The sequence below is a fragment of the Dendrobates tinctorius genome, unplaced genomic scaffold (assembly GCF_039654945.1).
Source record: "Dendrobates tinctorius isolate UK_male_01 unplaced genomic scaffold, ASM3965494v1 ptg000254l, whole genome shotgun sequence".
Taxonomy (NCBI): domain Eukaryota; kingdom Metazoa; phylum Chordata; class Amphibia; order Anura; family Dendrobatidae; genus Dendrobates; species Dendrobates tinctorius.
This window is the reverse complement of record NW_027361921.1, coordinates 18,790,962-18,812,743: the sequence shown is the minus strand read 5'-3', so window position 1 is coordinate 18,812,743 and position 21,782 is coordinate 18,790,962. Positions and strand designations below refer to the sequence as shown.

The 21,782-nt window shown below is 46.3% G+C and overlaps 1 protein-coding gene across 1 annotated transcript in view; it reads right to left on the bottom strand.

Moving 5' to 3' along the window:
- Positions 1–21,782, bottom strand: part of TRPM2 (transient receptor potential cation channel subfamily M member 2) — a 1,217,227-nt gene that overhangs the window by 163,683 nt on the left and 1,031,762 nt on the right. The window lies entirely within an intron of this gene.

Sequence of the window (21,782 nt, the reverse complement as noted above, 5' to 3'; positions counted from 1 at the left end):
CCCGAGTCTTCATACAGAGGGAGGGGAGACGCCGCAGCACGGACATAGACGAAACCTCAGCTAAAATCCCACAATCAGCTCAGAGAATGTCAATTACCACAACCCAGTCACAAAACCTGACAAAATGACTTCCCGAAACCTGTACAAGAAGTAGCAGGATCGAACTCGGAAGGAGGAGAAGGAAAGCTGGATGCTAAAAGGCAAAAGCACTGGGCTCCAAGAAACCTGTCTACCTCAAATGTCTACCTCAAATGTCTACCTCAAGACAGACCCAGTCTACCTCAAAGTGTGTAAAGTGTGTACCATACGGTGGTTCAATGGGCACATGGCCCCCGCAAAGAATTGAAGACACAGATGAATGGCCTGATGAATGGCCAAATTCCCAGCAGCGGTTTGGCCTCCGACACATTCAACATCGGACAAGTGGGAAAAGTTACCCCACGCCATCTGGCCTGAAGACTTCCCAGTAAGGAACCAGTTGGCGAACACTACTGCAAAGAAGCTACTCTCAAAAATAATGTGCAGATATGGGGGTTCCAGAAGCGATAGCAAGTGATCAGGGACCCACATTCACAGCAAACCTGACACAAGAGATCTGATCAGCAGTAGGGTCAGACTTAGGCCTACACACACTAGCCACCATCCCGCACCATAGACTAGGTGGGACACTTAAGAGCAGCATGCTAAAAAATATTGCCAAGAGACAGACAAACCCTGGCATTAGACACTCCCCTAGGCTCAGAAAAAGCTGTCACCAATACGAAACTTTATTTGGGTCTAACTCCCAGGTTAGGGGTGTTCTTTACTTAGCAGTTGGCTTTGCAAAATGATACTTTGTCTGCATGTGTAATTGAGTTTATCAAGAATCTTGCTAATGTCCATTCTCGAGTTTTTTCCTTCATTGCCAGGTCCAGATTCGGTGCCTGGTATGCACGCCCTGAAGTCAGGAGACTGAGTGTGGGTGGAAAAAGTCCGTAAGGAGAAGCACTCGATCCCAGATTTGATGGCCCTTCTCCAAGTGCTGACGCCACCAACCTGGAAGGAAAACCTCCACCTAGATCCACGCACCGCATTGCGGGAAAAGGCCTTCATACCAGAAGATACACCTGAGCTGGAATGATGCTGTGAATGACCTACCTGACTGAATAAATTACCTACCTGATAGAGAATACACATGCACTGACTGCATAGACTGCTAAGAGACTATGATTACATTGCACCAAACCCCCATTAGGGACAGATCTCCTGACCGCCCATTTGCGAAAAGTCTGTACAGAGGAGGATGTATGCACTAGGCATACGTCAGTCCACTGGCAGCATAAAAGAGTTGCAGCGCTTTGGGCCAGGAGCAGGATTTTAGGGCAAGTGATACCTAAGGGGGGATTGTTATGGAAATATATATATATGTATTTCATCTAGATCTCACTTGCCTGCTATAGGCTATATGCTATATACTTATGTACTCTTATATACTCTATATACTCACTCATATGCACCTAGATACATATTCACAGCTTGAACCTTGTAACTAGTTGGTGGAAATGACCTGCTACCCAGTCTGGGGAGCTGATGTTAACTCATGATAGCATTGTCTTGTAACATTTGTTTCAGACATACAGAAGAGGAAGTTAGGCCAGATGGTCCAAGCCGATATTGGAGTCTTGCTGACTAGAGTTGAGCGAAACGGGTCTAAAAAATTCAAAAGTCGCTGACTTACGCCAATGTCGGGTTTCATGAAACGAAACCCGACCTTAACGTGAGGTCGGCCACGAGGTCGGCGACCATCGCGCCAAAGTCGCGTTTCAAAAGATGCCTTTGCGCCCTTTTTCAGCCAATCAGGAAGAACGGACACTGTGGGCAACGTGATGACATAGGCAGCGGTTACCACCATGTTTGTGAAGGGCATGCAAGTGATTGGCTTGCTTTGTGTGGCGTCACAGGGGGTATAAAAGGGCGTGCACGCCGACCGCCATGTTACTTATGCTGATCTCAGAATAGGGAGAGCTGCTGCTGCTGCTGATTCTGTAGGGAGAGCGTTAGGCAGGGAGGAAGATACCAAAAACTACTTCTGCTGCTAGCGATTTTGCCTGTACAACACACCAGTTACTGTGCAGTGCAAGGGGAGGCTATATTTCGGTGCATCAGCTCTGTTGGTTATTAGGCTGCCTTTTAAGGCTCCCTGATAGCTGCATTGCTGTTTTCACACTGCTGAGCAAACTGCTTTTTTCAAAGCAATCCAAATTTTATTGTTTTGTCCTGGTGAGCTACTGAGCGTTCATTTTTTCACACACCGTACAGCGGTGTACGCTCCTCACACAGTACCGTGTACCGGCTGTTATCACGGCCAAATTGAAGCTATCTGTGTGTGACTCTGTAAGAAAAAGCCGAGGAGTTTGTCCGTTCTTACAGACCTACACTCTAGGGAGATTCCAATTCTGCCCAATTCTATATACACCTTGTAGTTGGTCATACACTAGGCAATTTCTGCCTGTCACATTGCGGTGTAATCTGTCCTCGGCCAGAGACAATAGTTCAGCGTCCTCCAATCTACAGTGAGATTCAAATTCTCACCAATACTCTATACAGCTTTTGCCTTCTCATACACCAGCCAATTTCTGCCTGTCACATTGCGGTGTAATCTATACTGGGCCTGAGACAATAGTTCAGCGTCCTCCAATCTACATTGAGATTCAAATTCTCACCAATACTCTATACAGCTTCTGCCTTCTCATACACCAGACAATTTCTGCCTGTCACATAGTGGTGTAATCTATACTGGGCCTGAGACAATAGTTCAGCGTCCAAAAATCTACACTGAGATTCAAATTCTCACCAATACTCTATACAGCTTTTGCCTTCTCATACACCAGCCAATTTCTGCCTGTCACATTGCGGTGTAATCTATACTGGGCCTGAGACAATAGTTCAGCGTCCTCCAATCTACAGTGAGATTCAAATTCTCACCAATACTCTATAGGCCTTTTACCTTGTTTTACAGTACCACATAGCTGTTGTTATTTTGGGTACCTTTTTCAAAAAAATAAAGAAGCATGGTGGAAGAGGCTGTGGAAGTGGGCATGGGTTGCCTGCTGGTCCTGATGGTGGTGTTGGTGGTGGTGCTTCTGCTGGTTGTGGCAAAAGCACAATAGCACCTAAGGCAAGAGGTGGTGAGCCGGCATCATTGTCCGGCTCCACAAGGCCTTGTAGGCTCCCTTTTCTGGGAGTAGGTAAACCACTTTTAAAGCCGGAGCTTCAGGAACAAGTTTTGGCTTACATTGCTGACACAGCCTCCAGCTCTATCGCCTCCTCTTCTGAAGTTTCAAAAAATAAAAGCACTGCGTCATCAGTGGAGGCTCCTGGTCAGGAACAACACCTTTCCTTCTGTCCTGCACACTGCCAAAAGTGAAGGATGTGGCAGGCCACACTACCAATTACTCCATGGAGCTCTTTTCTCATACCATGCCTGGGTTATCAAGTCAAATCATGAATTCCCCAGTCCAAGATGAATCTGACATGGAGTGCACTGATGCACAGCCACTGCTAGATTTATCTGCTGGTACATTCACTCAGAGCACTACATTGTCCTCCCAGTGTACTGAGCCAGAATCTGACCCTGATGAAATTCAGGTGCCCCTTCCCGCATACTATACCACCATACACGGTGACACAGAGGAAGGTGCACATGACATTGAAGAGGAGGTGATGGATGACCCAGTTGTTGACCCAGATTGGCATCCATTGGGGGAAAAGGGTGCCGTTGCCAATAGCTCAGAAGAGGAGGCGCATCCGCAGCTGGCATCGACATCGCAACAGCTGTTATCTGGCAGGCCCGGAGCAGTCCAAAAACAGGTTACAAAAAGCAAAAGAGTTGCAGGACAGCTTGGCCAGACGGTCAAAATAGTACAGCGTGCAAAGCCTCAAAATGTCTTCCATACTAGGAAGAGTGCAGTGTGACACTTTTTTGAACAAAATCCTAATGATCAGGCAAAGGTTATCTGTAAGAAGTGCGCAAAGACCTTTAGCCGAGGGAAAAATCTGAGAAATTTGAATACCAGTTGCATGCTTAGACATTTAACCACCATGCACTTGGATGCGTGGATGGACTACTAAACCTCACGTACCACATGTGCAACTGCTCCCAAAGAAGGTAGTCAGCAACGCTACATTGTTTCCCCCACTGTAAGCCCTCCGGTTAATACACCACCAGCAGCAAATGTTGAGGTGTCGTCGCAAGGCAAAAGCAGTCAGGGAATCACAATGTTATATCAAGGAAAGACTGAATCTAGGACATCAGAAAGAACACCAACTCCATCACCATCATCAACCCTCTCTCAGTCCGCCATGTCCACCGCTAGTTCCACCATATGCAGCTCTCAAGTCCAGCTCACCGTACCAGAGACTAAGAGTAGGACAAGAAAGTATTCATCTTCTCATCCGCATACACTGGGTTTGAACGCCCACATTGCCAAACTAATCTCGTTAGAGATGATGCCCTACAGGTTCGTTGAAAGCGCAGTTTTCCGCGAACTCATGGCCTATGTTGTACCACGCTATGACCTACCCAGTCGCCACTTCTTTTCTCGCAAAGCCATCCCAGCCCTCCACCTTCATGTGAAAGACCGCATTGTCCATGCACTCAAGCAATCAGTGAGTGGAAAGATGCACTGTTGTGAGTTCATTTTCCCCTTCGTCACTGAGGTCTGGTGAACTCCCTATTCTGGTAAAGGAAGGTAATGAGCCTGATTATCAGGCACCTGAGCCTAATGAGGATGACTGGCTGAGTGGAGTCACGGACTGGATATAAGGCTGCTGACGCCCTTCTGCCCTGCGGGTGATTTCTCTGTGGACCTCTAGGACACCAGTCTGATTCCTGCTCCTCTAAAGCTAAGTTTTCTGCTTTGCCTGTTAGCATTTGTGTTTGGTTGTTGTTTTCCTTTCTTTTCTGTATTCTGCCATTCCCTGCTGGGGTGAGCTGATTCTCCTTTTGCCTGTAGCTCTGTCTTCAGAATATTCCTGAGTACTGACATAGCTTTTTTGAAGCCTAGCGTCTTCAGGGCCTTTTTCACTGTCAGTTTGTTGGCTCTTATTTTCATAGGGTTTTTCACGGATTGCAGACAGCAGCCTTCCTGTCCTTTTCTATCTAGTTAGCTTGGGCCCCGTCTTTGCTCAGTCTATCTTTCTGTCTGTGTTAGTGTTTTCATCTTGCTTCACCGTCATTATATGTTGGGGGCTGTCTATTGCTTTGGGGTCTGCTCTGGGGCAGTTTAGATTTCCCCTTTCTTTCTTTAGGCCTATTTAATTCTCCGGCTGTGATCGAGGGGTCTAGGGCATCGTAGGAACCCCCCATGGCTACTGCTAGTTGTGTTGATAGGTTCAGGGGTCTGCAATCTGATAGCTACCAACTTCTCTGGTTTTCTGGACTTAGCTAGCATTTCTGTTTTTGCCTCCTACGGTGACTCAATCATAACAGTGCACCTCACAACTGATGCATGGTCCAGTAGGCATGGCCAGGGCCGTTACGTGTCCATCACTGCACACTGGGTTAATGTGGTGGATGCAGGGTCCACAGGGGACAGCGGTGGTGGGAGAGTGCTGCCTAGCTCATGGTATAGGAAACAGTTGGCTGTAGGCGTTCGACCCTCCTCCTCCTCCTCCAGAAGCGAAAGCTCATCCACAGAGCGCAGTCGCATGAGCACTCCATCCGCAGCTGCCAGTGTTGCACACGAGGTGTCCCCCTATCGATCAGCTAGTGGAAAGCGTCAGCAGGGTGTTTCGCATTTGATGTGTTTGGGCGACAGACACACCGCGGAGGTACTGGCCGACTACTTTCAGCGACAAACTGAGTCATGGCTGGGCAGTCTACATCTTGAGGCAGGCAAGGTAGTTAGTGATAACTGCCGGAATTTTGTGGCAGCCATAGCCCTTTCAAAACTCAGACACATACCTTGCTTGGCTCACACCTTGAACCTGGTGGTGCAGTGCTTCTTCAATAATTATCCAGAGTTAACTGGCCGGCTCCATAAGGTTTGAAGACTGTGCTCGCACATCCGCCGGTCGCCGGTACACTCCAGTCGTATGCAGAAGCAGCAGCGATTGCTCCACCTTCCCAAGCACTGCCTAATTATCGACGTTGCAACAAGGTGAAACTCCACCCTGCACATGATTGAGCGGCTGTGCGAACAGAGGCAGGCCGTAATGCATTTGTGGGAGGATACATGGGCAGGCACTTTGAGGGCAGACATGGAGTTGACAGGTGTGCAGTGGTTGAAGCTGAAAGACCTCTGTAAAGTCCTTCAGTGTTTTGAGGAATGCACATGGCTGGTAAGCGATGCCATCATAAGCATGAGCATCCCATTTATGCGTCTGTTCATGCAAACTTTGACGCACATTAAGGAGCAGGCATCTGCAGCCAAGGTAGATGAGGAGGAAGAGGAGGAGGGAAGCCTTGATGATAGTCAGCCATTGTCTGCTCCGGGACCTCTTCTGGACGAGGTGGAGGAAGAAGAGGAAGAGGAGGAGGATGATGATGGGGATGATTATTTAGGGGAGGAGGATGCTTCTCGTGGGGCAAGAGAAAATGTTAGCATGGCAAGGTCTGGTACAGGGTTTGTGCGTGACTGGAGGGATGTGGATTTGCCAGAAAGTGCTCCTCCACCCAGCACTCGCAGTTCATCATTGACACCGGGAACATTGGCCCACATGTCAGATTATGCCTTGCAGATCCTATAAAGGGACCCCTGCATTGCCAATATGATGAACGATGACGACTACTGGTTGGCCAGCATCCTGGATCCACGCTATAAAGGCAAATTCCAAAACATAATGCCACAGGAGAACCTTGACTTAATATTGGCTAACAAACAAGCAACTCTGGTAAACCGGTTGGTTGAGGCATTCCCAGCACACAGCAGCGGTGATGGTTCTCACACGAGCCGTAAGGGCCGGGGGCAGCTTGGAAGAGGTGTTCGTGGTGCACACATCAGAAGTGGCGTTGGAGACAGGGGTTTCATGACCATGTTGTGGACTGATTTTTCAAGTCCGGCTCACACGACTGGTAATACTGCATCGATTGAAAGTGACAGGAGACAGCAGTTGTCAACTATGGCTACAAACTACTTCTCATACCATATCGATGTTCTCCTGCACAGGTCATTCCCATTTGACTATTGGGCCGCTAAACTGGACACCTGGCCTGAATTGGCACAATATGCCTTACAGGAGCTCGCTTGCCCAGCTGCAAGTGTGCTATCAGAAAGAGTCTTCAGTGCAGCTGGATCAATCCTGACAGAAAAAAGGACCCATCTGTCGACCCAAAATGTGGATGATCTAACCTTCATTAAAATGAACCATGCATGGGTTTCCAAGGATTTTGTCCCACCTTCCCCTGATGACACCTAGGTTGCCAGAAAAATGACTTGCTTTGGTCCTCCTCTTCCTCGCACTTGCCCAATTTCGCCTTTTGCAGCAGCTGAATGTCCAACATCAACATATGCCATTTTGTAAACCTCCCTAACTGGGCTGTGCCCCCCTTGCTGGGGCAGGGCCACAGCATTTGCAATGTTTACCTCTCCCTGCTCCTCCGCTGTGTAGTCTGGGCTGTCAAATCCTTCACTGGGACTGCCACTACAAATTTGTTGAACTGATAGATGATGGTTAAGACGTAGCTATGCCCTGTCCCGCTGGCCGGGCTCTAGCTTCAGATAATCAATGGCTTCCAATTCTTATGGACCTCGACTCACAATGACATGCAGTGGTGGTTTATCATCAGCTTTCACAGTTTTCCTACTCACAGACGCGTGACATTCCGGCGCACATTTTTAAATGTGCCCTCTCATGCCAATCCCATAGAATCGCCTACGGCCTGTGGCTTCTGTCTTTTGAACTCCAAGGTTACATGACAGATCATGATAGGCAGTGAGCAACATGTTTACATCTCTTCCTGTGATTAAAATTTGATGGAGATGAGTAACGCTGATGGGATCAACGGTACTGCGATACAGCAACACTTTCTTCACAAAGTTATGTTTTCGCTGTCTCCACACACAAATTAATTGAGGGTCAGCATCGCCTCTGAGAATTGTGACGGAAGTTTTTCCCGTGATTGTTAATTCCTAGATTTCTGCAATCACTAGACTTTATGTCAGTAATTGTATGCATCTCTTTTCCTATGTCGGAGAGGCTGGACTGTCTTACTGAGACAGAAATATATATGAAGATTTAAAAATAACACCAAAAGTGTATACTGGTGTATGCTTCAAAAACATTTCCTTTTTTCTACTTTTTAGATTGTTGTCTAATCCATACTGAGAACACGGAGATTTTAAATGTTTAAACTATGCTATATAAACCTGCTATCCAGTGATAATGTACCATTTCTCACCTTTGTCCAATCACGTCTAATTTATACTGGGCCTGAGACCGTCTGAGCCTGCCTCCTGATCTATAGACATAGGTTTTTAATGTGTAAACTATGCTATACATACCTGTAATCCGGTGATATGCTACCCTTTCTCACCTTTGCCCAATCACGTCTAATCCATACTGGGCCTGAGACCGTTTGAGCCTGCCTCCTGATCTATAGACATAGGTTTTTAATGTGTAAACTATGCTATACATACCTGTAATCCGGTGATACGTTACCCTTTCCCACCTTTGTCCAATCACATCTAATCCATACTGGGCCTGAGACCGTCTGAGCCTGCCTCCTGATCTATACTAAACTATGCTACATATATATGTGTTATCCGGTGAAACTGTACCCTTTATCAACTTTCTACAATGTTTTCGAATCCATACTGGGCCTGAGAACGGCTTCCGAGCTGTTACGCAAGCTACAGCACCTGTGGTTTGGACACGTAATTTTTTCATTTTGTCAGGAATGCCGGTTAGCCCTAATTCTGTAATTGCGGTTGACCTGCACTTACTGGGAAATCATCGTTCGCGGGGAATAATTGGAATCCCCATCAGCAGGTTATCAGCACCTGTAAGCGACAAAAGCTGGTCCTTTCAGTGTAGCGTGCATGCAGCCCCGGACATCTAAGGGCATGATAAACCTGTTATTGCTCGATCTCGCGTGCCAGAGCCTCGCGTATCCCTCTAGTAAGCTTGACGTGTACCGCGGGGGCATGCCGGAGTCTCGGTCGTTAACGGAATAAAGCTGAGAAATCGCTAGCACAACTACAAACGGACATACCACACCACACACAGAAACGACAAAGCTTGCAATCTGTCCATCTTTTCTGTAGCTTGTATGGTTGTGGTTTCCCGGGAGGAGTCCAATTAACCCACAGGCTCCACTCCTGGTGGTGCCCTTTTGGACATTCCTTTAAGGTTCAGCTTTGCAATCATACAGCCCCCGGAAACCAAACACTTTGCCTTCATGGACGCAGTTTGGAGGTTTGTGGGAATAATGCCGCCCCATCGACAGTTGCCATAATTTATTGGTGGGCAGTCCGACGGTATATGATCGTGTTCGATTTCAGAATTTTTTTTTTTTTGCTTGTATTTTACATTTTTATTCCAGCCTTTTTTGACTTCATAAGGGCATGACAAGCCTATATCTGTGTCTCCTCCACCTTCTCCTTTTACTCCTCCACCTCTTTTCTAAATGTAGTTGCCCTTTTCCATATGTTATTTTTGTCTTCTGAGCATTTTGTCTGCTTTGGGACACCTTTAAAGGTGTTTTGTAATTGTTTACTATGTGTTTGTATGTGTTTGTGTTTGCCTGCCATTGTTTTGAATGGGGTTCGACGGTGTTCGTCGAACGTTCGACGAACATTCGACGAACTTGCCTCCTGTGCGATGAACCAAAACACTAGCGGGGTGGCTCAACACTACTCCTGATATATAGAAGTACATTGTTAATGGTTAAACTATGCTATATATACCTGGTATCTGGTGATACTGTACCCTTTCTGCCAGGAAGTCCTCCTCCAACCAACACTCTAAGTGTATCATTGACACCTGGAACATTGTCCCACATGTGTGATTATTTCTTGCGGATCTTCTTGTTATATTGTGGTGTGATCCATCCTGAGCATGTGAGTGTCTATGGGTTACTCTTGCAATTTAGATGTACATTTAAAAATTACCCCAACACTGTATACAGCTCTACGCTTGGGATACATTACCCATTTACTGCTTGTTATATTCTGGTCTAATCCAAACTGACCAAGTGAGAGTTATTTTCTGACTGTGGAAATAAATACTGAAATTGACAAGAATGACACCTACACTGTGTACAGCTGTACTCTTGAGATCCGTTACCGTTTTACGGCTTTTTAGATTGTGTTGTAATCCAATACTGAGCCTGAGAGTGTCTGTGTGTGCCTCCTCAAATATCTATGGAGATTTAGAATGTTCAAACTATACTATATATACCTGCTATCTGATGATACTGTACACTTTGTCTAATTTTTATATTCTTGTCTAATCCATACTGAGCCTGTGAGCGTCTTTGTGACTGATGGAATATATAGGGAGATTGACAATTATCCATTGACTTAATAGAGCTGTACGCTTCTGATACAGTGCCATATATCTGATGTTATTTTGGGTCTATTTTCTGCAAAATTTTGAAGTTTGGTGGAAGAGGCCATGAATGTGGGCGCGGGGGGGGCAGCTGGTGCTGATGGTGGTGGTGCATCTGCTGGTAGTGGCAAAAGCACAATAGCAGCTAAGGCAGGAGGTGTTGAGCCTGCGTCATGGTCTGGCTCCGGAACGCCTGGAAGGCTACCTTTTCTGGGAGTAGGTTAACCACTTTTAAAGGTGGAGCATGAGGAACTGGTTTTGGCTTACATTGCCGAAACAGACTCCAGCAAATATGCCCTCCTCTACTGAAGTTTCAAAAAATGCAAGCACTGAGTCGTCAAGTGCTGGCTCCTGGTCAGGAAGAACCCCTTTCCTTGTGTCCTTCACCCCCAACAAAAGTGAATGATGCAGCAGGCCACACTTCACATTAGTCCATGTAGCTCTTTCTATCATACCATGCCTGGGTTATCAAGTCAAATCGTGAATTCCCAAGTCCAAGATGAATCAGACATGGAGTGTGGGTGGCCAGCCAGGGCAGTGGGGTTAATTGGTACCGGGCCGGTGTCTCACAGGGATGTGTCACGGTGGTGGTGACCCGTTCCGTGGCCCTGGACGCCCATGCAAAGGGGTGAATTACGTTTTTAGGTGAATGATACATGACGCCACCTGTGGTTTCTGATTAGATTGACCAGCGCTGCAGTGTCGCTTCTCTGGGACAGATGTTGTGGTGCAGCTAAGATGTAGAAGCCCTGCACAGGTAGGGCCATAGTCGCAGGGCAGATGAAAGAGTTGGTAGATGGTGTGCAGTGCAGGATGTAGCAGAGCCGTGCGCCAGGCGCAGGAGAAAGATGATAGACACAGTCATGCAGTTCCTTTACCTGTACTTGGTAAGTGCCATCCAGGACCCACAGTACAGATGGAGAAGGAGTTGATCAGCCTAGAAGCCAATTTGGAATTCTCTCTCTGCAGATAGGTAGTGTGGCCTCCGTTCTAGCACTTATCTGAGGTATTCACAGTGCTGAGTTCAATGAAGTTCCCCCTGTTGACTCTCTTTTGGAACTTTCTCATATGGCAGGCAGCCGTAGCCTTTTCCTTCTGGCTCCCACACGTCGGTGCTGGGGCCTCCGAGCCTTAGTTGGGTACAGAGCATTTACAACTGCTACTTCCTCCGGTTTCGGCTGCAAGAACGTCAGTGTCCCTACAAACTCGGAGACCGGAATCCGGACCATGCACTCCAGCTAGGAGTGAGCCTTAACTCTGCTCATCCTCCAGCTCCCCTTCTCACGTCCACACACTTCCCCTTCCCTGCAGAGTGCCCTAATTTACCTCCTCCCGACCACAGAGAGCAGCTCCTCAGCAGTCAGCTTCAGTGGTCTCCCTGCTGGCCTGGAGTGGGAAATGTGTTGTGTGTTGGTTGAACTGCTAGATAGACCCTTCGTTGCTCCCAAGCATGACATCACACTCCCTAGGAGGAAGGCAGTGCCACTGTGGCGTCCGTACTCCTGGGGACGCCACAAGTGCACTGATGCCCAGCCACTGCTAGAAGATTCTGCTGGTACATTGACCCAGACCACTACATTTCCCTCACACTCTACACAGCCAGAATGTGACCCTGAGGAAACTCAGGTTCCCCTTCCCGCATACTATACCACCTTACAAGGTGGCAAAGAGGAAGGTGCAGATGAAAGTGCAGGTTCCTTTAGCAGGTGGGGGGCATACTCATGGGCGATGGCACTGGCACAGGGCCCCTCATAGTACGCAAAAGTGTCTCTGCCGGTCCCCACTCGCCGTCAGACACACCGCCACACACCGCCGTACTATGAGGGGCCCTGTGCCAGTGCCATCGCCAACGAGTGGGCCCCCCCTGCTTGCTCCGGATCACAGCACTTGCATAGTTGAAATACTTACCTCTCCCTGCTCCACCACCATGATGTCTTCCGCGTGTCCTGATATTCTGATCAGAGAGCGCAATGACATCATGTCTGTACGCCCTCTGCCTAAACAGCCAAGTGCAGTGAGATGGAAGATGGGGACGATGAGGAGTCCAGACTAGTACAGGGATTCCCTAGCGAGGAGACTTATTTAATTGTTTTCAATGTTGGGACAGCAATTTTTGGGGAGCACTATACTCTGGAGAATGATATATGGGGCCCACCTTACACTGGAGCATTCCAAAGGTGGACATGAGACACTGGAGAAGCATTTACAGGGTCCATTATACACTGGAGCATTATTTGGGCCCATAAGACAGTGGAGCTTCATCCATGGGGACCAACATATACTGTAGCATTATGTGGAGCTCATCATATACTGTTTCAAACATTATATGGGACCAATGATTCTGTATGGAGAAATATATGGGCCTCATTACTCTGTATAGCGCACTATGCGGTGCCCATAATACTGTATGGAGTAATATACTGTCCATTTTTGGAGCTATTGGAGAATTTAAAATCGATATCATTCATGAGATGTAAAAAGTGAAGTATTTTTCATTGTACTATACCGCTATTTCTCTACCGTATCGGAGCATCATGAGTTGTGGTATGTGTTAAAGGGGTGCTCTTTGGCCCAGGGCACATGAAAACCTGGAGCCAGCCCTACCCCTCCACAACTTTAGCCAAATAACCCCCAGTTTTCAATGCGTAACTATTATTATGAAGTAAATTAAGGTTGATAAGCTTCAGTAATAAAAATTGATTTTTTTGCCATTCAAATGGGCACTGTAGGTGTGTTTAATGTCCTCCACTCCCTGCCAACTTTGCTTCCCCATTGACTTGCATTGGGTTTCGTGTTTCAGTCGGCCTTCGACTTTTCACGATAATCGGCCGATTTCGTTCGACCCGACTTTTGAGAAAGTCTGGTTTCATGAAATCCGACTCGACCCGAAAAAAGGCAAAGCCGCTCATCACTATTGCTGACATTGTAAGACAAGGGGCAGTATATCATCTGATGCTTTAGTCACCTTAGGTTGGACACCCATATATGTTCATGTATGCAAACTGACCAATTAGATAAGAAGTTCAGTCTTTATGTTGTTGAGCAACCACTCCTTTGCACGAACTAAAAAAGCCAAGTATATACAATAAACATCCAGAGTTCTGCTGGAATGGATTGCTGCTAACCAGGTGTGGCGTCTTTCCTTCCTTGAGCGCTCAATAAGACTCTGTCTAATTAGGACAGGCCACAGCATGCACAAGGGTATATCTACCTAATCAATCAAAAATCAATTTATGACTCTGGTGCATTCCATCATGTTCTCCATTCCACCCGAGAGCAGTGCTGCTAGTGCTTTACAAAGCAGCTCAGTGTGTCGAGGTAGTGGATGAAGCTCTGCACAAAGAGGGAGCAGAAGCAGCGCCTCAGCACAAGGCAAGACCAGTATGGCCCAAATGTGGCAAAGTTTTGTGTCCTCACCACAAATGTCTACACCATCACAGACGGCTCCAGTCAGCAGGAGGCAACGTTTCCATCAGATGGTGACAGACTACATGTCTTGCCCTCTCAGTGTTCTCCCACACAGCTCTTCCCCCTTCAAGTTTTGGGTCTCTAAGCTGGATGCATGGCCAGAGCTTAGCCAGTATGCATTGGAGGTGCTGGCTTGCCCTGCTGCTAGTGTATTATCGGAACGCGTCTTTAGTGCCGCAGGTGGTGTACTAACAGACCGTCACATGCGACTATCCTCCGATAACATTGACCTGCTTACTTTTCTGAAAATGAACAAGGCCTGGATCTCGCAAGAATTTGCCAGTCCTCTTCCAGATTAAATAATTGGTTGGCAATAGTATCCAGGCCTCTTGTTGTGTTCATGTTTCTACCACCTGAACTGTAATCCCTGGTCTCCAACACTGCCAGTTGCTGCTCATAAGTGCCGTCTGCACAGTCAACACATGCTCCAGTGATATTGAGGTTCAGTAATGTCAGCTGATCCCCTGCTGTGTGTCCAGCAATTTCTCCTGCTCTGTCCACATTCACACTACTACAGATATTAAACTTGCTCCAATTAGGCCTCTGCCTCCACTCTGTTTCTATTATTTACCCTGGGCTCCAACACCGCCAGTTGCTGCTCAGAAGTGCCGTTTGCACAGTCAACACATGCTCCAGTGTTATTGGGGTTCAGTAATGTCAGCTGATCCCTTGCTGTGTGTCCGGCAATTTCTCCTGCTCTGTCCACATTCACACTACTACAGATATTAAACTTGCTCCAATTAGGCCTCTGGCTACACTCTGTTTCTACTGTAATCCCTGAGCTCCAACACCGCCAGTTGCTGCTCAGAAGTGTCTTTGGCATGGGTACTCCCTCCTGCCCAGCCTGGTTCCAGCACGCCAGCTGTTTCCGGGTAGTGTCAACGTCACTTTGCCTCCAATACGTTGTACTGTCGTGTTGCGGTCAGGTTAGCCGACTCTATGGTGCCTGCAGTTTAGGTTCTTCCTATGTGGGCTGTGGGATCTGGCAATGAAGGCTGGTTCCGTAGTGCCAATTGGACAAGCTCCCCCTGTAGGACTGTGGGTTTCGGTAACTCCGGCCGGCTCGCAGCCTTGCAACTTTTTTTTTATGTGTACCTTCTGCTGCCTATCTAAGTTCCAGTACCATTAGCTGGTTCTTTGGAAGTCAATCTTGAATATGTCCCTCTGGGTTCCAGTAACGTCAGCTGGTTCCCGGCAGAGCCTTTGGCTTAGGCGCTTCCTTCTCGGTATCCGAGTTCCACCAACATCTGCTGGTCCTTGGTAGTGCTTTCTGGCACAGGTACCTCCTGCTTAGTAACTGGGTTCCAGTACCATCAGCTGGTCCTCGGTAGTTCCATTGGCTCTTGTACCTTCGGCTACCCATACAGGTTCCAGTACCGTCAGCTGGTTCTCAGCAGTTCCTCAGCCTTCTTGTACCTTCTGCTACATTTCCAAGTTCAAGCTTTTTGAAATGGTTTTTGGTAATCACTCTGGATCTCTCTGACGACGACCCTAAAGACGACAACCCTGAAGACAACCCCAAAGAAGACAAATAAGATGAACCTGAAGAGGATGATGAAGGAGAAGTAAAAAAGAAGGTGAAGAGCATGGAAGTAGTGAAACATAAATATCTGACAAAATATAAAAAAGCTTAACATAGTCAATATCTTTGTAACTCCGAACGTCGTAAAAAAAATTAATTCCTGCTATTGCATTTGATTGGGCTAAACCTCTATGCCATTAATGTCTCCTCCACCTCCCCCAGTACATTCTACATTATTCTTAATTGTTTTCTTTCATGTAGAATTAACCTACAAGTAAGGGTTTATTTTCATTCCGATATTTGTGTCCCATTGACTTGCATTGGTTTCCGGTATCGGAATCGGCGATACCCGATATTTTTGGGGTATCGGTCGGATCCAATCTGATCCGATATTTCCCAATATTGGAAGGTATCGCTCAACACTAGTAATAACCCTTAATGGCCACCGGGGGCAAAACCAACCCCGAGCAAAACAGCTCACAGAAAAAAAGGTTACTTGTGCATTTTCTCTGTCATATCCAACCTGGATCATGACAGTACCCTCCCCTTAATGAGGGGCCTCTGGACCCTCAAGACCGCTCCTCATTAGGGAACCACCTACAGCGGGGATGCCCAGATCCAGAGTTCACCCCAACCACTACCTGACACTTCTGGTTAATGACAAACGCACCACTGGTATAGGTAATGTATGTCCTGGAGGCGCCACACATCTCCAAAGCGCCAACCTGTTTTGTATGTGTATGTTCAGTAAGAGCTGGCAAGACTCTGCAACACACTTCCACAGGATGTTTTTTGGTGGCCACCAATACATGCTCGTTCACACACAGGTCCGGACCTGAACGTTTATTGCCACACATTCGTTTGTCATACTTCAGTGAACTCATTCTGGGTTAACAACAGAGGCGTCCCCCTGTGTCTCCACACTCACACCCCCGCTATTCACAAGGGAACACCACCCTCCAACCATTTACACCACGAGGTCTGCGCCTCCCAGGGTTGGCTAATGGCGAGGGTTGAGATTTTCCCCTACTCCCCCACAGCACATCTGCTGCTTACACCGGAGAGGGAGGGGCCTGGGATACGGAGGAAAAATACACTCCCTAGTTGCCTTCCTCCACACGACCAGGAGGGGGCGGCTTCTTCGGTGGTATGGAAGATTTGGCATGAGCCCCGCGGACCATATCACCAGTCTGCTCACTACCAGGACATACCCCTTCACCTCGGGGAACCCCAGACAGCATCATGGGGACACCAACTCCACCCACCTGTCTGGGTGCATCCGCCTGTATGAGCAAGTCCCGCTCCCCAGCAGCGACTCTAGGGGTCTTCATTGCCAGTCGCTATTTGATTTTTCGGTTGAGTCAGAGGGAAGGCCCCAGACCCTGATTACTGCTGCTGGAACTGCTTACACACCATGCAGCTCCTCACTCACCTCAGTGAGGCCCAGCAGCAAATGCTCACAGGTCTGAACATGGCCCGAGGCTCACCAAAAAAAAAATGTAGGTTGGTGATAATGTCACGGTCACGCGTGGCTGGACACAGCGCCTCCAGCAGGGCGGATTTAGATGACACGCTTGCCCCTGGATACACCCCCTCCAGTTGGGCGAATTTAAATAATAAAACGTGCAGCTGGATATGCCACCTCCAACAGGCGAATTTTGGAAATACACGTATGCCTGGAAACCCCGCCTCCAGTAAAGCGAATTTAAACAATAAAAGGGAAAACCTGGGTAACAATAACAATGGTGGCCCTGCAATAGGGAACGGGGAAGTGGAGACCTCCTGCACTCCCCTGAGTCAGTGTCCCTACACTCCTAAAGTTCCCTAGGCCGGTTCCGCACCGGGCGACGATCAGGAACCTAAAGACCCTGACTCGCCCTGCACCTAAACCCTCACTAGTGAAGTGGATGGTGCGGAAATTAATCCCACCACTGTACTAAAACACACATAAGGAAAAGAGACAAAACAGGGAAACACCACTTAGCTTTGCTCTGTTGTTTACGCTCCCAGCAACAGAGCCCACCACCTGCGTGCATCTTTTCCTCCGACCGGATCCAACACCATAGTGCAGTGTTATGATTGAGTCACCGTAGGAGGCAAAAACAGAAATGCTAGCTAAGTCCAGAAAACCAGAGAAGTTGGCAGCTATCGGATTGCAGACCCCTGAACCTATCAACACAACTAACAGTAGCCGTGGGGGGGTTCCTACGATGCCCTAGACCCCTCGATCACAGCCAGAGAATTAAATAGGCCTAAAGAAAGAAAGGGGAAATCTAAACTGCCCCAGAGCAGACCCCAAAGCAATAGGCAGCCCCCAACATATAATGACGGTGAAGCAAGATGAAAACACCAACACAGACAGAAAGACAGACCGAGCAAAGAGGGGTCCAAGCTAATTAAATAGAAAAGGACAGGAAGGCTGCTGTCTGCAATCCGTGAAAAACCCTATGAAAATAAGAGCCAACAGACTGACAGTGAAAAAGGCCCTGAAGACGCTAGGCTTCAAAAAAGCTATGTCAGTACTCAGGAATATACTGAAGACAGAGCTACAGGCAAAAGGAGATTCAGTTCACCCCAGCAGGGAATGGCAGAATACTGAAAAGCAAGGAAAACAAAAAACAAAACAAAAAGCTAACAGGCAAAACAGAAACTTAGCTTTAGAGGAGCAGGAATCAGACTGGTGTCCTAGAAGTCCACAGAGAAGTCACCCGCAGGGCAGAAGGGCGTCGGCAGCCTTATATCCAGTCCGTGACTCCACTCAGCCAGTCATCCTCATTAGACTCAGGAGCCTGATAATCAGGCTCATTACCTTCCTTTACCAGAATAGGGAGTTCACCAGACCCCAGTGACGAAGGGGAAAATGAACTCACAACAGTGCAGTTTTGGAGCAAACAGAGTCCACCACCTGCGTGCAGCTGTCAGGAAACAGAGTCCAGCATATGAGTCCAGCTTTCCAGCAAAAGAGTCCAGCATCTTGAGTCCAGCTTTCCAGCAACCGAGTCCAGCATCATGAGTGCAGCTCTACACCATAGCTGCCACTCCACCAAGCCATGCAAGAACTCCTTGCTGACACCATAGCTGCAACTCCACCAAGCCATGCCAGCCCTCCTCGCAGACACCATAGCTGCCACTCCAGGACTCTCACTGAGCTGCCCGGGACTCTCCTTCAGCTCCATCCTTCACCCAGGCTTACTTGCAACTGAGGACTATCACCAACCGTAATTACCACACCTAACACTCTTCAATAGAGCAATCACACCTTTTTTATAATCACATGCACAAAACTAAAGTAACCAAAGTGCAATGACTCTAATGGCCACCGGGGGGAAACTAAGAAAAAGACACCACTGTGTAATATCCCTTAATGGCCACCGGGGGCAAAACCAACCCCGAGCAAAACAGCTCACAGAAAAAAAGGTTACTTGTGCATTTTCTCTGTCATATCCAACCTGGATCATGACACCCAGGTATGTAAACTTTTGAGCACAACTGTATATCACAGCACAATCTAAATAAATGTAGTCACATTACAAATCTGAGGGCTGAGCAACTGTGACTTGCAAAATCTAAAATCTATTTAATTGCCTTCATAAAACCATTTCCAAAATAACACACTTATATCTGTTATTTGGCCTAAGTACTTATTTCTGTTTTTGAGGTTATACATTGGGGAAAATAAGTACTTGATACACTGCCAATTTTGCCACTTCCAAAGAAATGAAAGATCTGTAATTTTTATCGCAGGTGCACTTCAAATGTGAGAGACAATCTAAAAATAAAAACCCTCAAATCACATTGTATGATTTTTAAATAATTAAATTGTAATTTATCCTATGAAATAAGTATTTGATCATCTACCAATCAGCAAGAATTCTTGCTCTCACAGACCTGATAGTTTTTCTTCAGGAAGCCCTCCTGCTCTGCACTCTACATGTATTAATTACACCTGTTTGAACTCGCCACTTTATTATGCAAATTGCCTCTTCAGAAAGAAAGAGGACTTTTACTCTACAGCGCCACCTATTGGTAGTAGCGATCCTACAAGTCACAATCAGCCCTTTAACGAGTCTTGTAATATGACTTAGGATAAAAGCCAAATCAGAATCTCAATTTGCAGACACGGTGTTTCGAGCTATTGGCTCTCGTCAGTGTAAAGTATGAGATCTGATTTGGCTAGGTGAGAGGCTCTGGACTGAGGTCTAAGAGGTAAGGTTTCTCCTTGCGGAGAGTGACATGCCAGCTCTGGCTTGTCAAGGTAAGGAGGCTTTTTCGCCGTGCAATGCTCCTCTGGGAAAATAATATGCAAATTGCCTCTTCAGAAAGAAAGAGGACTTTTACTGTACAGCGCCACCTATTGGTAGTAGCAATCCTACAAGTCACAATCAACCCTTTAACGAGTCTTGTAATATGACTTAGGATAAAAGCCAAATCAGAATCTCAATTTGCAGACACCATTTGCTCAAAACACCGCGTCTGCAAATTGAGATTCTGATTTGGCTTTTATCCTAAGTCATATTACAAGACTCGTTAAAGGGTTGATTGTGACTTGTAGGATTGCTACTACCAATAGGTGGCGCTGTAGAGTAAAAGTCCTCTTTCTTTCTGAAGAGGCAATTTGCATATTATTTTCCCAGAGGAGCATTGCAGGGCGAATAAGCCTCCTTACCTTGACAAGCCAGAGCTGGCATGTCACTCTCCGCAAGGAGAAACCTTACTTACTTTATTATGGAAACCATACCCTGTAATGAATTCTTTTAGGGGGGACAGATTTATTATGTGATTTCTCACAAATGCTTCAATTCCCCATATGTTATTGGAAACTACTGTTTGGGCACTGTGAAAAGGACATCAAATCACATGACCATCAGAGAAAAAAAGACTCCTGGACAAAACATTCCCAGCAAGGGTGCGATGGGACTCTACCAATACCCTTTCAAGTTTACTAGATCTTATTGGGTAACCTATGGCAGACATTGCATTACCTAGTTTTGCAGTGTCTTATTAATTCATATCGCCATTGAATAGTTTGCTTTTTGTACTCATCTATGATTATCCTTAAGGCCTACTTAGGCATAACATGTATTACTATATATATTATATATTTAACTAGTTTTCCAATTTTGGTCATCCATATTTTTTATTTATCCATGAGACAAACAAATCATTTTTGTAGTTGTCCCCCATTCATTACCTGTGGTGTTTCATCCTTTAATATGATTTTAGACTTGTTTGAGCGTATGTATTAAATACAATTTGTATCATGATTTTAGATAGGCTTGCATTTTGTCTTTTTTGGTGTTTTTGCTTTTTAAATGCATATTAGCCTTTACATATGGAATGTTAGTTTAGGTGTTTATCACTGTAAAAAGGGCATACAATTCCAAATGCATCAGAGAAAAAAAGACAGCTGTGCTTACCAACACATAATATTAAATAAATGGCATGATGCAGCAACCCCCATGACAAAGATGTAGGCAGCACATGTACAAAACACTGATGAAAGAACCATTCAGACACCCTGTTCATGGAAAGGAACAAATGCAGATGGATAAAGAAACAAATGCAGATGGATAAGTTTTGTATAGGGTGCCAGTCACACAAATGTGCATCATGCACAGTGTCTAGCTTACAGCATAGTAACAGCAATACTACTCAGCATTATATAAGGGCTTCTTACATGATAGATACTTGTAGTATTCCCCCAGAACAAAAAAATAAATTACCTGGTTGTACTCTGAAAAAGGTGAAAAATGTCAATAAAAATATAAAGTAGATCTGTAAAATGCATGAAGTATTTGTTGATATTTTGGCCAAAATGCACAAGCTCGCAATCCATGTCAAGGATCCTCACAGACTTGTGAGTTCCTACACTAAAATTCAATGCAATTTGTAAGCTACACTTTACACAACTGAAGAATTCATATAGAGGTGTAAAGATCATTTTGACATCACAATTGTTTCAAAGAATTATATACAATTCGGCACTTAAAATGAAAAAAAACATTTCCACAAAAATGTTGTTTTAGCATCAGATTTCTCATTTTGACAATGGGTAACAGAAGGAAATGGGTGTGGCACAGATTTTCCTGGAAAAGCTTGAAGAATCCATTTGCAAAACATCTTAAATTTTGATATAGCATTTCCTTGCATGTGGATGCTAACAGTCTGGGCATACTATGGCGATTACAAGAAGAATAAAGAATAGCCATTAGGTATGGAACACCGATGTTGCAGGGGGAATGAGGTTGGTGAGACGAGTCTC